The sequence below is a fragment of the Hydra viridissima genome, unplaced genomic scaffold (genome assembly GCF_058129835.1).
Source record: "Hydra viridissima isolate aposymbiotic clone 2 unplaced genomic scaffold, HvirCarnegie_v1 scaffold_1, whole genome shotgun sequence".
NCBI classification, from domain to species: domain Eukaryota; kingdom Metazoa; phylum Cnidaria; class Hydrozoa; order Anthoathecata; family Hydridae; genus Hydra; species Hydra viridissima.
This window is the reverse complement of record NW_028324300.1, coordinates 6,628,349-6,640,583: the sequence shown is the minus strand read 5'-3', so window position 1 is coordinate 6,640,583 and position 12,235 is coordinate 6,628,349.

Genomic DNA, 12,235 nt, shown 5'->3' with positions numbered 1-12,235 from the left:
GGCATTTTTTTGCTCAGCCTGACAGGATACAACAAAATATGGCCAAGGGATCCGATGGGAGTCGGTGAAAGCCTCGAATTTGGCCACATTTGGCCCAAATTTCGACGTTTTGTATGGAAATTGAGCCAAAAACGGGGTTTTGTCGCCAAATCCGGTACTTGCCAGCCTCTCTGTTGATTGTCTTTGTCATTTTCGTGCTCAGCCTGATTGGTTACAACAGAATATGTCCAAAGGCTCCAAGAAATCTCGGTGAAAGGCTCCAATTTGACGAAATAATCACAGAATTGACATTACAAGCAAATTCTAAGCATTTCTGTGCATTTGTCGCAAAAATCGGTACTTACCACTGAATTGCTTGATGCCCTTGGGCATTTTTTTGCTCAGCCTGACAGGATACAACAAAATATGGCCAAGGGATCCGATGGGAGTCGGTGAAAGCCTCGAATTTGGCCACATTTGGCCCAAATTTCGACGTTTTGTATGGAAATTGAGCCAAAAACGGGGTTTTGTCGCCAAATCCGGTACTTGCCAGCCTCTCTGTTGATTGTCTTTGTCATTTTCGTGCTCAGCCTGACAGGATACAACAAAATAGGGCCAAGGGATCCAGGTGGAGTCGGTGAAAGCCTCGAATTTGGCCACATTTGGCCCAAATTTCGACGTTTTGTATGGAAATTGAGCCAAAAACGGGGTTTTGTCGCCAAATCCGGTACTTGCCAGCCTCTCTGTTGATTGTCTTTGTCATTTTCGTGCTCAGCCTGACAGGATACAACAAAATAGGGCCAAGGGATCCAGGTGGAGTCGGTGAAAGCCTCGAATTTGGCCACATTTGGCCCAAATTTCGACGTTTTGTATGGAAATTGAGCCAAAAACGGGGTTTTGTCGCCAAATCCGGTACTTGCCAGCCTCTCTGTTGATTGTCTTTGTCATTTTCGTGCTCAGCCTGATAGGTTACAACAGAATATGTCCAAAGGCTCCAAGAAATCTCGGTGAAAGGCTCCAATTTGACGAAATAATCACAGAATTGACATTACAAGCAAATTCTAAGCATTTCTGTGCATTTGTCGCAAAAATCGGTACTTACCACTGAATTGCTTGATGCCCTTGGGCATTTTTTTGCTCAGCCTGACAGGATACAACAAAATATGGCCAAGGGATCCGATGGGAGTCGGTGAAAGCCTCGAATTTGGCCACATTTGGCCCAAATTTCGACGTTTTGTATGGAAATTGAGCCAAAAACGGGGTTTTGTCGCCAAATCCGGTACTTGCCAGCCTCTCTGTTGATTGTCTTTGTCATTTTCGTGCTCAGCCTGACAGGATACAACAAAATAGGGCCAAGGGATCCAGGTGGAGTCGGTGAAAGCCTCGAATTTGGCCACATTTGGCCCAAATTTCGACGTTTTGTATGGAAATTGAGCCAAAAACGGGGTTTTGTCGCCAAATCCGGTACTTGCCAGCCTCTCTGTTGATTGTCTTTGTCATTTTCGTGCTCAGCCTGATAGGTTACAACAGAATATGTCCAAAGGCTCCAAGAAATCTCGGTGAAAGGCTCCAATTTGACGAAATAATCACAGAATTGACATTACAAGCAAATTCTAAGCATTTCTGTGCATTTGTCGCAAAAATCGGTACTTACCACTGAATTGCTTGATGCCCTTGGGCATTTTTTTGCTCAGCCTGACAGGATACAACAAAATATGGCCAAGGGATCCGATGGGAGTCGGTGAAAGCCTCGAATTTGGCCACATTTGGCCCAAATTTCGACGTTTTGTATGGAAATTGAGCCAAAAACGGGGTTTTGTCGCCAAATCCGGTACTTGCCAGCCTCTCTGTTGATTGTCTTTGTCATTTTCGTGCTCAGCCTGACAGGATACAACAAAATAGGGCCAAGGGATCCAGGTGGAGTCGGTGAAAGCCTCGAATTTGGCCACATTTGGCCCAAATTTCGACGTTTTGTATGGAAATTGAGCCAAAAACGGGGTTTTGTCGCCAAATCCGGTACTTGCCAGCCTCTCTGTTGATTGTCTTTGTCATTTTCGTGCTCAGCCTGATAGGTTACAACAGAATATGTCCAAAGGCTCCAAGAAATCTCGGTGAAAGGCTCCAATTTGACGAAATAATCACAGAATTGACATTACAAGCAAATTCTAAGCATTTCTGTGCATTTGTCGCAAAAATCGGTACTTACCACTGAATTGCTTGATGCCCTTGGGCATTTTTTTGCTCAGCCTGACAGGATACAACAAAATATGGCCAAGGGATCCGATGGGAGTCGGTGAAAGCCTCGAATTTGGCCACATTTGGCCCAAATTTCGACGTTTTGTATGGAAATTGAGCCAAAAACGGGGTTTTGTCGCCAAATCCGGTACTTGCCAGCCTCTCTGTTGATTGTCTTTGTCATTTTCGTGCTCAGCCTGACAGGATACAACAAAATAGGGCCAAGGGATCCAGGTGGAGTCGGTGAAAGCCTCGAATTTGGCCACATTTGGCCCAAATTTCGACGTTTTGTATGGAAATTGAGCCAAAAACGGGGTTTTGTCGCCAAATCCGGTACTTGCCAGCCTCTCTGTTGATTGTCTTTGTCATTTTCGTGCTCAGCCTGATAGGTTACAACAGAATATGTCCAAAGGCTCCAAGAAATCTCGGTGAAAGGCTCCAATTTGACGAAATAATCACAGAATTGACATTACAAGCAAATTCTAAGCATTTCTGTGCATTTGTCGCAAAAATCGGTACTTACCACTGAATTGCTTGATGCCCTTGGGCATTTTTTTGCTCAGCCTGACAGGATACAACAAAATATGGCCAAGGGATCCGATGGGAGTCGGTGAAAGCCTCGAATTTGGCCACATTTGGCCCAAATTTCGACGTTTTGTATGGAAATTGAGCCAAAAACGGGGTTTTGTCGCCAAATCCGGTACTTGCCAGCCTCTCTGTTGATTGTCTTTGTCATTTTCGTGCTCAGCCTGACAGGATACAACAAAATAGGGCCAAGGGATCCAGGTGGAGTCGGTGAAAGCCTCGAATTTGGCCACATTTGGCCCAAATTTCGACGTTTTGTATGGAAATTGAGCCAAAAACGGGGTTTTGTCGCCAAATCCGGTACTTGCCAGCCTCTCTGTTGATTGTCTTTGTCATTTTCGTGCTCAGCCTGATAGGTTACAACAGAATATGTCCAAAGGCTCCAAGAAATCTCGGTGAAAGGCTCCAATTTGACGAAATAATCACAGAATTGACATTACAAGCAAATTCTAAGCATTTCTGTGCATTTGTCGCAAAAATCGGTACTTACCACTGAATTGCTTGATGCCCTTGGGCATTTTTTTGCTCAGCCTGACAGGATACAACAAAATATGGCCAAGGGATCCGATGGGAGTCGGTGAAAGCCTCGAATTTGGCCACATTTGGCCCAAATTTCGACGTTTTGTATGGAAATTGAGCCAAAAACGGGGTTTTGTCGCCAAATCCGGTACTTGCCAGCCTCTCTGTTGATTGTCTTTGTCATTTTCGTGCTCAGCCTGACAGGATACAACAAAATAGGGCCAAGGGATCCAGGTGGAGTCGGTGAAAGCCTCGAATTTGGCCACATTTGGCCCAAATTTCGACGTTTTGTATGGAAATTGAGCCAAAAACGGGGTTTTGTCGCCAAATCCGGTACTTGCCAGCCTCTCTGTTGATTGTCTTTGTCATTTTCGTGCTCAGCCTGATAGGTTACAACAGAATATGTCCAAAGGCTCCAAGAAATCTCGGTGAAAGGCTCCAATTTGACGAAATAATCACAGAATTGACATTACAAGCAAATTCTAAGCATTTCTGTGCATTTGTCGCAAAAATCGGTACTTACCACTGAATTGCTTGATGCCCTTGGGCATTTTTTTGCTCAGCCTGACAGGATACAACAAAATATGGCCAAGGGATCCGATGGGAGTCGGTGAAAGCCTCGAATTTGGCCACATTTGGCCCAAATTTCGACGTTTTGTATGGAAATTGAGCCAAAAACGGGGTTTTGTCGCCAAATCCGGTACTTGCCAGCCTCTCTGTTGATTGTCTTTGTCATTTTCGTGCTCAGCCTGACAGGATACAACAAAATAGGGCCAAGGGATCCAGGTGGAGTCGGTGAAAGCCTCGAATTTGGCCACATTTGGCCCAAATTTCGACGTTTTGTATGGAAATTGAGCCAAAAACGGGGTTTTGTCGCCAAATCCGGTACTTGCCAGCCTCTCTGTTGATTGTCTTTGTCATTTTCGTGCTCAGCCTGATAGGTTACAACAGAATATGTCCAAAGGCTCCAAGAAATCTCGGTGAAAGGCTCCAATTTGACGAAATAATCACAGAATTGACATTACAAGCAAATTCTAAGCATTTCTGTGCATTTGTCGCAAAAATCGGTACTTACCACTGAATTGCTTGATGCCCTTGGGCATTTTTTTGCTCAGCCTGACAGGATACAACAAAATATGGCCAAGGGATCCGATGGGAGTCGGTGAAAGCCTCGAATTTGGCCACATTTGGCCCAAATTTCGACGTTTTGTATGGAAATTGAGCCAAAAACGGGGTTTTGTCGCCAAATCCGGTACTTGCCAGCCTCTCTGTTGATTGTCTTTGTCATTTTCGTGCTCAGCCTGACAGGATACAACAAAATAGGGCCAAGGGATCCAGGTGGAGTCGGTGAAAGCCTCGAATTTGGCCACATTTGGCCCAAATTTCGACGTTTTGTATGGAAATTGAGCCAAAAACGGGGTTTTGTCGCCAAATCCGGTACTTGCCAGCCTCTCTGTTGATTGTCTTTGTCATTTTCGTGCTCAGCCTGATAGGTTACAACAGAATATGTCCAAAGGCTCCAAGAAATCTCGGTGAAAGGCTCCAATTTGACGAAATAATCACAGAATTGACATTACAAGCAAATTCTAAGCATTTCTGTGCATTTGTCGCAAAAATCGGTACTTACCACTGAATTGCTTGATGCCCTTGGGCATTTTTTTGCTCAGCCTGACAGGATACAACAAAATATGGCCAAGGGATCCGATGGGAGTCGGTGAAAGCCTCGAATTTGGCCACATTTGGCCCAAATTTCGACGTTTTGTATGGAAATTGAGCCAAAAACGGGGTTTTGTCGCCAAATCCGGTACTTGCCAGCCTCTCTGTTGATTGTCTTTGTCATTTTCGTGCTCAGCCTGACAGGATACAACAAAATAGGGCCAAGGGATCCAGGTGGAGTCGGTGAAAGCCTCGAATTTGGCCACATTTGGCCCAAATTTCGACGTTTTGTATGGAAATTGAGCCAAAAACGGGGTTTTGTCGCCAAATCCGGTACTTGCCAGCCTCTCTGTTGATTGTCTTTGTCATTTTCGTGCTCAGCCTGATAGGTTACAACAGAATATGTCCAAAGGCTCCAAGAAATCTCGGTGAAAGGCTCCAATTTGACGAAATAATCACAGAATTGACATTACAAGCAAATTCTAAGCATTTCTGTGCATTTGTCGCAAAAATCGGTACTTACCACTGAATTGCTTGATGCCCTTGGGCATTTTTTTGCTCAGCCTGACAGGATACAACAAAATATGGCCAAGGGATCCGATGGGAGTCGGTGAAAGCCTCGAATTTGGCCACATTTGGCCCAAATTTCGACGTTTTGTATGGAAATTGAGCCAAAAACGGGGTTTTGTCGCCAAATCCGGTACTTGCCAGCCTCTCTGTTGATTGTCTTTGTCATTTTCGTGCTCAGCCTGACAGGATACAACAAAATAGGGCCAAGGGATCCAGGTGGAGTCGGTGAAAGCCTCGAATTTGGCCACATTTGGCCCAAATTTCGACGTTTTGTATGGAAATTGAGCCAAAAACGGGGTTTTGTCGCCAAATCCGGTACTTGCCAGCCTCTCTGTTGATTGTCTTTGTCATTTTCGTGCTCAGCCTGATAGGTTACAACAGAATATGTCCAAAGGCTCCAAGAAATCTCGGTGAAAGGCTCCAATTTGACGAAATAATCACAGAATTGACATTACAAGCAAATTCTAAGCATTTCTGTGCATTTGTCGCAAAAATCGGTACTTACCACTGAATTGCTTGATGCCCTTGGGCATTTTTTTGCTCAGCCTGACAGGATACAACAAAATATGGCCAAGGGATCCGATGGGAGTCGGTGAAAGCCTCGAATTTGGCCACATTTGGCCCAAATTTCGACGTTTTGTATGGAAATTGAGCCAAAAACGGGGTTTTGTCGCCAAATCCGGTACTTGCCAGCCTCTCTGTTGATTGTCTTTGTCATTTTCGTGCTCAGCCTGACAGGATACAACAAAATAGGGCCAAGGGATCCAGGTGGAGTCGGTGAAAGCCTCGAATTTGGCCACATTTGGCCCAAATTTCGACGTTTTGTATGGAAATTGAGCCAAAAACGGGGTTTTGTCGCCAAATCCGGTACTTGCCAGCCTCTCTGTTGATTGTCTTTGTCATTTTCGTGCTCAGCCTGATAGGTTACAACAGAATATGTCCAAAGGCTCCAAGAAATCTCGGTGAAAGGCTCCAATTTGACGAAATAATCACAGAATTGACATTACAAGCAAATTCTAAGCATTTCTGTGCATTTGTCGCAAAAATCGGTACTTACCACTGAATTGCTTGATGCCCTTGGGCATTTTTTTGCTCAGCCTGACAGGATACAACAAAATATGGCCAAGGGATCCGATGGGAGTCGGTGAAAGCCTCGAATTTGGCCACATTTGGCCCAAATTTCGACGTTTTGTATGGAAATTGAGCCAAAAACGGGGTTTTGTCGCCAAATCCGGTACTTGCCAGCCTCTCTGTTGATTGTCTTTGTCATTTTCGTGCTCAGCCTGATAGGTTACAACAGAATATGTCCAAAGGCTCCAAGAAATCTCGGTGAAAGGCTCCAATTTGACGAAATAATCACAGAATTGACATTACAAGCAAATTCTAAGCATTTCTGTGCATTTGTCGCAAAAATCGGTACTTACCACTGAATTGCTTGATGCCCTTGGGCATTTTTTTGCTCAGCCTGACAGGATACAACAAAATATGGCCAAGGGATCCGATGGGAGTCGGTGAAAGCCTCGAATTTGGCCACATTTGGCCCAAATTTCGACGTTTTGTATGGAAATTGAGCCAAAAACGGGGTTTTGTCGCCAAATCCGGTACTTGCCAGCCTCTCTGTTGATTGTCTTTGTCATTTTCGTGCTCAGCCTGACAGGATACAACAAAATAGGGCCAAGGGATCCAGGTGGAGTCGGTGAAAGCCTCGAATTTGGCCACATTTGGCCCAAATTTCGACGTTTTGTATGGAAATTGAGCCAAAAACGGGGTTTTGTCGCCAAATCCGGTACTTGCCAGCCTCTCTGTTGATTGTCTTTGTCATTTTCGTGCTCAGCCTGATAGGTTACAACAGAATATGTCCAAAGGCTCCAAGAAATCTCGGTGAAAGGCTCCAATTTGACGAAATAATCACAGAATTGACATTACAAGCAAATTCTAAGCATTTCTGTGCATTTGTCGCAAAAATCGGTACTTACCACTGAATTGCTTGATGCCCTTGGGCATTTTTTTGCTCAGCCTGACAGGATACAACAAAATATGGCCAAGGGATCCGATGGGAGTCGGTGAAAGCCTCGAATTTGGCCACATTTGGCCCAAATTTCGACGTTTTGTATGGAAATTGAGCCAAAAACGGGGTTTTGTCGCCAAATCCGGTACTTGCCAGCCTCTCTGTTGATTGTCTTTGTCATTTTCGTGCTCAGCCTGACAGGATACAACAAAATAGGGCCAAGGGATCCAGGTGGAGTCGGTGAAAGCCTCGAATTTGGCCACATTTGGCCCAAATTTCGACGTTTTGTATGGAAATTGAGCCAAAAACGGGGTTTTGTCGCCAAATCCGGTACTTGCCAGCCTCTCTGTTGATTGTCTTTGTCATTTTCGTGCTCAGCCTGATAGGTTACAACAGAATATGTCCAAAGGCTCCAAGAAATCTCGGTGAAAGGCTCCAATTTGACGAAATAATCACAGAATTGACATTACAAGCAAATTCTAAGCATTTCTGTGCATTTGTCGCAAAAATCGGTACTTACCACTGAATTGCTTGATGCCCTTGGGCATTTTTTTGCTCAGCCTGACAGGATACAACAAAATATGGCCAAGGGATCCGATGGGAGTCGGTGAAAGCCTCGAATTTGGCCACATTTGGCCCAAATTTCGACGTTTTGTATGGAAATTGAGCCAAAAACGGGGTTTTGTCGCCAAATCCGGTACTTGCCAGCCTCTCTGTTGATTGTCTTTGTCATTTTCGTGCTCAGCCTGACAGGATACAACAAAATAGGGCCAAGAGATCCAGGTGGAGTCGGTGAAAGCCTCGAATTTGGCCACATTTGCCCCAAATTTCGACGTTTTGTATGGATATTGAGCCAAAAACGGGGTTTTGTCGCCAAATCCGGTACTTGCCAGCCTCTCTGTTGATTGTCTTTGTCATTTTCGTGCTCAGCCTGATAGGTTACAACAGAATATGTCCAAAGGCTCCAAGAAATCTCGGTGAAAGGCTCCAATTTGACGAAATAATCACAGAATTGACATTACAAGCAAATTCTAAGCATTTCTGTGCATTTGTCGCAAAAATCGGTACTTACCACTGAATTGCTTGATGCCCTTGGGCATTTTTTTGCTCAGCCTGACAGGATACAACAAAATATGGCCAAGGGATCCGATGGGAGTCGGTGAAAGCCTCGAATTTGGCCACATTTGGCCCAAATTTCGACGTTTTGTATGGAAATTGAGCCAAAAACGGGGTTTTGTCGCCAAATCCGGTACTTGCCAGCCTCTCTGTTGATTGTCTTTGTCATTTTCGTGCTCAGCCTGACAGGATACAACAAAATAGGGCCAAGGGATCCAGGTGGAGTCGGTGAAAGCCTCGAATTTGGCCACATTTGGCCCAAATTTCGACGTTTTGTATGGAAATTGAGCCAAAAACGGGGTTTTGTCGCCAAATCCGGTACTTGCCAGCCTCTCTGTTGATTGTCTTTGTCATTTTCGTGCTCAGCCTGATAGGTTACAACAGAATATGTCCAAAGGCTCCAAGAAATCTCGGTGAAAGGCTCCAATTTGACGAAATAATCACAGAATTGACATTACAAGCAAATTCTAAGCATTTCTGTGCATTTGTCGCAAAAATCGGTACTTACCACTGAATTGCTTGATGCCCTTGGGCATTTTTTTGCTCAGCCTGACAGGATACAACAAAATATGGCCAAGGGATCCGATGGGAGTCGGTGAAAGCCTCGAATTTGGCCACATTTGGCCCAAATTTCGACGTTTTGTATGGAAATTGAGCCAAAAACGGGGTTTTGTCGCCAAATCCGGTACTTGCCAGCCTCTCTGTTGATTGTCTTTGTCATTTTCGTGCTCAGCCTGACAGGATACAACAAAATAGGGCCAAGGGATCCAGGTGGAGTCGGTGAAAGCCTCGAATTTGGCCACATTTGGCCCAAATTTCGACGTTTTGTATGGAAATTGAGCCAAAAACGGGGTTTTGTCGCCAAATCCGGTACTTGCCAGCCTCTCTGTTGATTGTCTTTGTCATTTTCGTGCTCAGCCTGATAGGTTACAACAGAATATGTCCAAAGGCTCCAAGAAATCTCGGTGAAAGGCTCCAATTTGACGAAATAATCACAGAATTGACATTACAAGCAAATTCTAAGCATTTCTGTGCATTTGTCGCAAAAATCGGTACTTACCACTGAACTGCTTGATGCCCTTGGGCATTTTTTTGCTCAGCCTGACAGGATACAACAAAATATGGCCAAGGGATCCGATGGGAGTCGGTGAAAGCCTCGAATTTGGCCACATTTGGCCCAAATTTCGACGTTTTGTATGGAAATTGAGCCAAAAACGGGGTTTTGTCGCCAAATCCGGTACTTGCCAGCCTCTCTGTTGATTGTCTTTGTCATTTTCGTGCTCAGCCTGACAGGATACAACAAAATAGGGCCAAGGGATCCAGGTGGAGTCGGTGAAAGCCTCGAATTTGGCCACATTTGGCCCAAATTTCGACGTTTTGTATGGAAATTGAGCCAAAAACGGGGTTTTGTCGCCAAATCCGGTACTTGCCAGCCTCTCTGTTGATTGTCTTTGTCATTTTCGTGCTCAGCCTGATAGGTTACAACAGAATATGTCCAAAGGCTCCAAGAAATCTCGGTGAAAGGCTCCAATTTGACGAAATAATCACAGAATTGACATTACAAGCAAATTCTAAGCATTTCTGTGCATTTGTCGCAAAAATCGGTACTTACCACTGAATTGCTTGATGCCCTTGGGCATTTTTTTGCTCAGCCTGACAGGATACAACAAAATATGGCCAAGGGATCCGATGGGAGTCGGTGAAAGCCTCGAATTTGGCCACATTTGGCCCAAATTTCGACGTTTTGTATGGAAATTGAGCCAAAAACGGGGTTTTGTCGCCAAATCCGGTACTTGCCAGCCTCTCTGTTGATTGTCTTTGTCATTTTCGTGCTCAGCCTGACAGGATACAACAAAATAGGGCCAAGGGATCCAGGTGGAGTCGGTGAAAGCCTCGAATTTGGCCACATTTGGCCCAAATTTCGACGTTTTGTATGGAAATTGAGCCAAAAACGGGGTTTTGTCGCCAAATCCGGTACTTGCCAGCCTCTCTGTTGATTGTCTTTGTCATTTTCGTGCTCAGCCTGATAGGTTACAACAGAATATGTCCAAAGGCTCCAAGAAATCTCGGTGAAAGGCTCCAATTTGACGAAATAATCACAGAATTGACATTACAAGCAAATTCTAAGCATTTCTGTGCATTTGTCGCAAAAATCGGTACTTACCACTGAATTGCTTGATGCCCTTGGGCATTTTTTTGCTCAGCCTGACAGGATACAACAAAATATGGCCAAGGGATCCGATGGGAGTCGGTGAAAGCCTCGAATTTGGCCACATTTGGCCCAAATTTCGACGTTTTGTATGGAAATTGAGCCAAAAACGGGGTTTTGTCGCCAAATCCGGTACTTGCCAGCCTCTCTGTTGATTGTCTTTGTCATTTTCGTGCTCAGCCTGACAGGATACAACAAAATAGGGCCAAGGGATCCAGGTGGAGTCGGTGAAAGCCTCGAATTTGGCCACATTTGGCCCAAATTTCGACGTTTTGTATGGAAATTGAGCCAAAAACGGGGTTTTGTCGCCAAATCCGGTACTTGCCAGCCTCTCTGTTGATTGTCTTTGTCATTTTCGTGCTCAGCCTGATAGGTTACAACAGAATATGTCCAAAGGCTCCAAGAAATCTCGGTGAAAGGCTCCAATTTGACGAAATAATCACAGAATTGACATTACAAGCAAATTCTAAGCATTTCTGTGCATTTGTCGCAAAAATCGGTACTTACCACTGAATTGCTTGATGCCCTTGGGCATTTTTTTGCTCAGCCTGACAGGATACAACAAAATATGGCCAAGGGATCCGATGGGAGTCGGTGAAAGCCTCGAATTTGGCCACATTTGGCCCAAATTTCGACGTTTTGTATGGAAATTGAGCCAAAAACGGGGTTTTGTCGCCAAATCCGGTACTTGCCAGCCTCTCTGTTGATTGTCTTTGTCATTTTCGTGCTCAGCCTGACAGGATACAACAAAATAGGGCCAAGGGATCCAGGTGGAGTCGGTGAAAGCCTCGAATTTGGCCACATTTGGCCCAAATTTCGACGTTTTGTATGGAAATTGAGCCAAAAACGGGGTTTTGTCGCCAAATCCGGTACTTGCCAGCCTCTCTGTTGATTGTCTTTGTCATTTTCGTGCTCAGCCTGATAGGTTACAACAGAATATGTCCAAAGGCTCCAAGAAATCTCGGTGAAAGGCTCCAATTTGACGAAATAATCACAGAATTGACATTACAAGCAAATTCTAAGCATTTCTGTGCATTTGTCGCAAAAATCGGTACTTACCACTGAATTGCTTGATGCCCTTGGGCATTTTTTTGCTCAGCCTGACAGGATACAACAAAATATGGCCAAGGGATCCGATGGGAGTCGGTGAAAGCCTCGAATTTGGCCACATTTGGCCCAAATTTCGACGTTTTGTATGGAAATTGAGCCAAAAACGGGGTTTTGTCGCCAAATCCGGTACTTGCCAGCCTCTCTGTTGATTGTCTTTGTCATTTTCGTGCTCAGCCTGACAGGATACAACAAAATAGGGCCAAGGGATCCAGGTGGAGTCGGTGAAAGCCTCGAATTTGGCCACATTT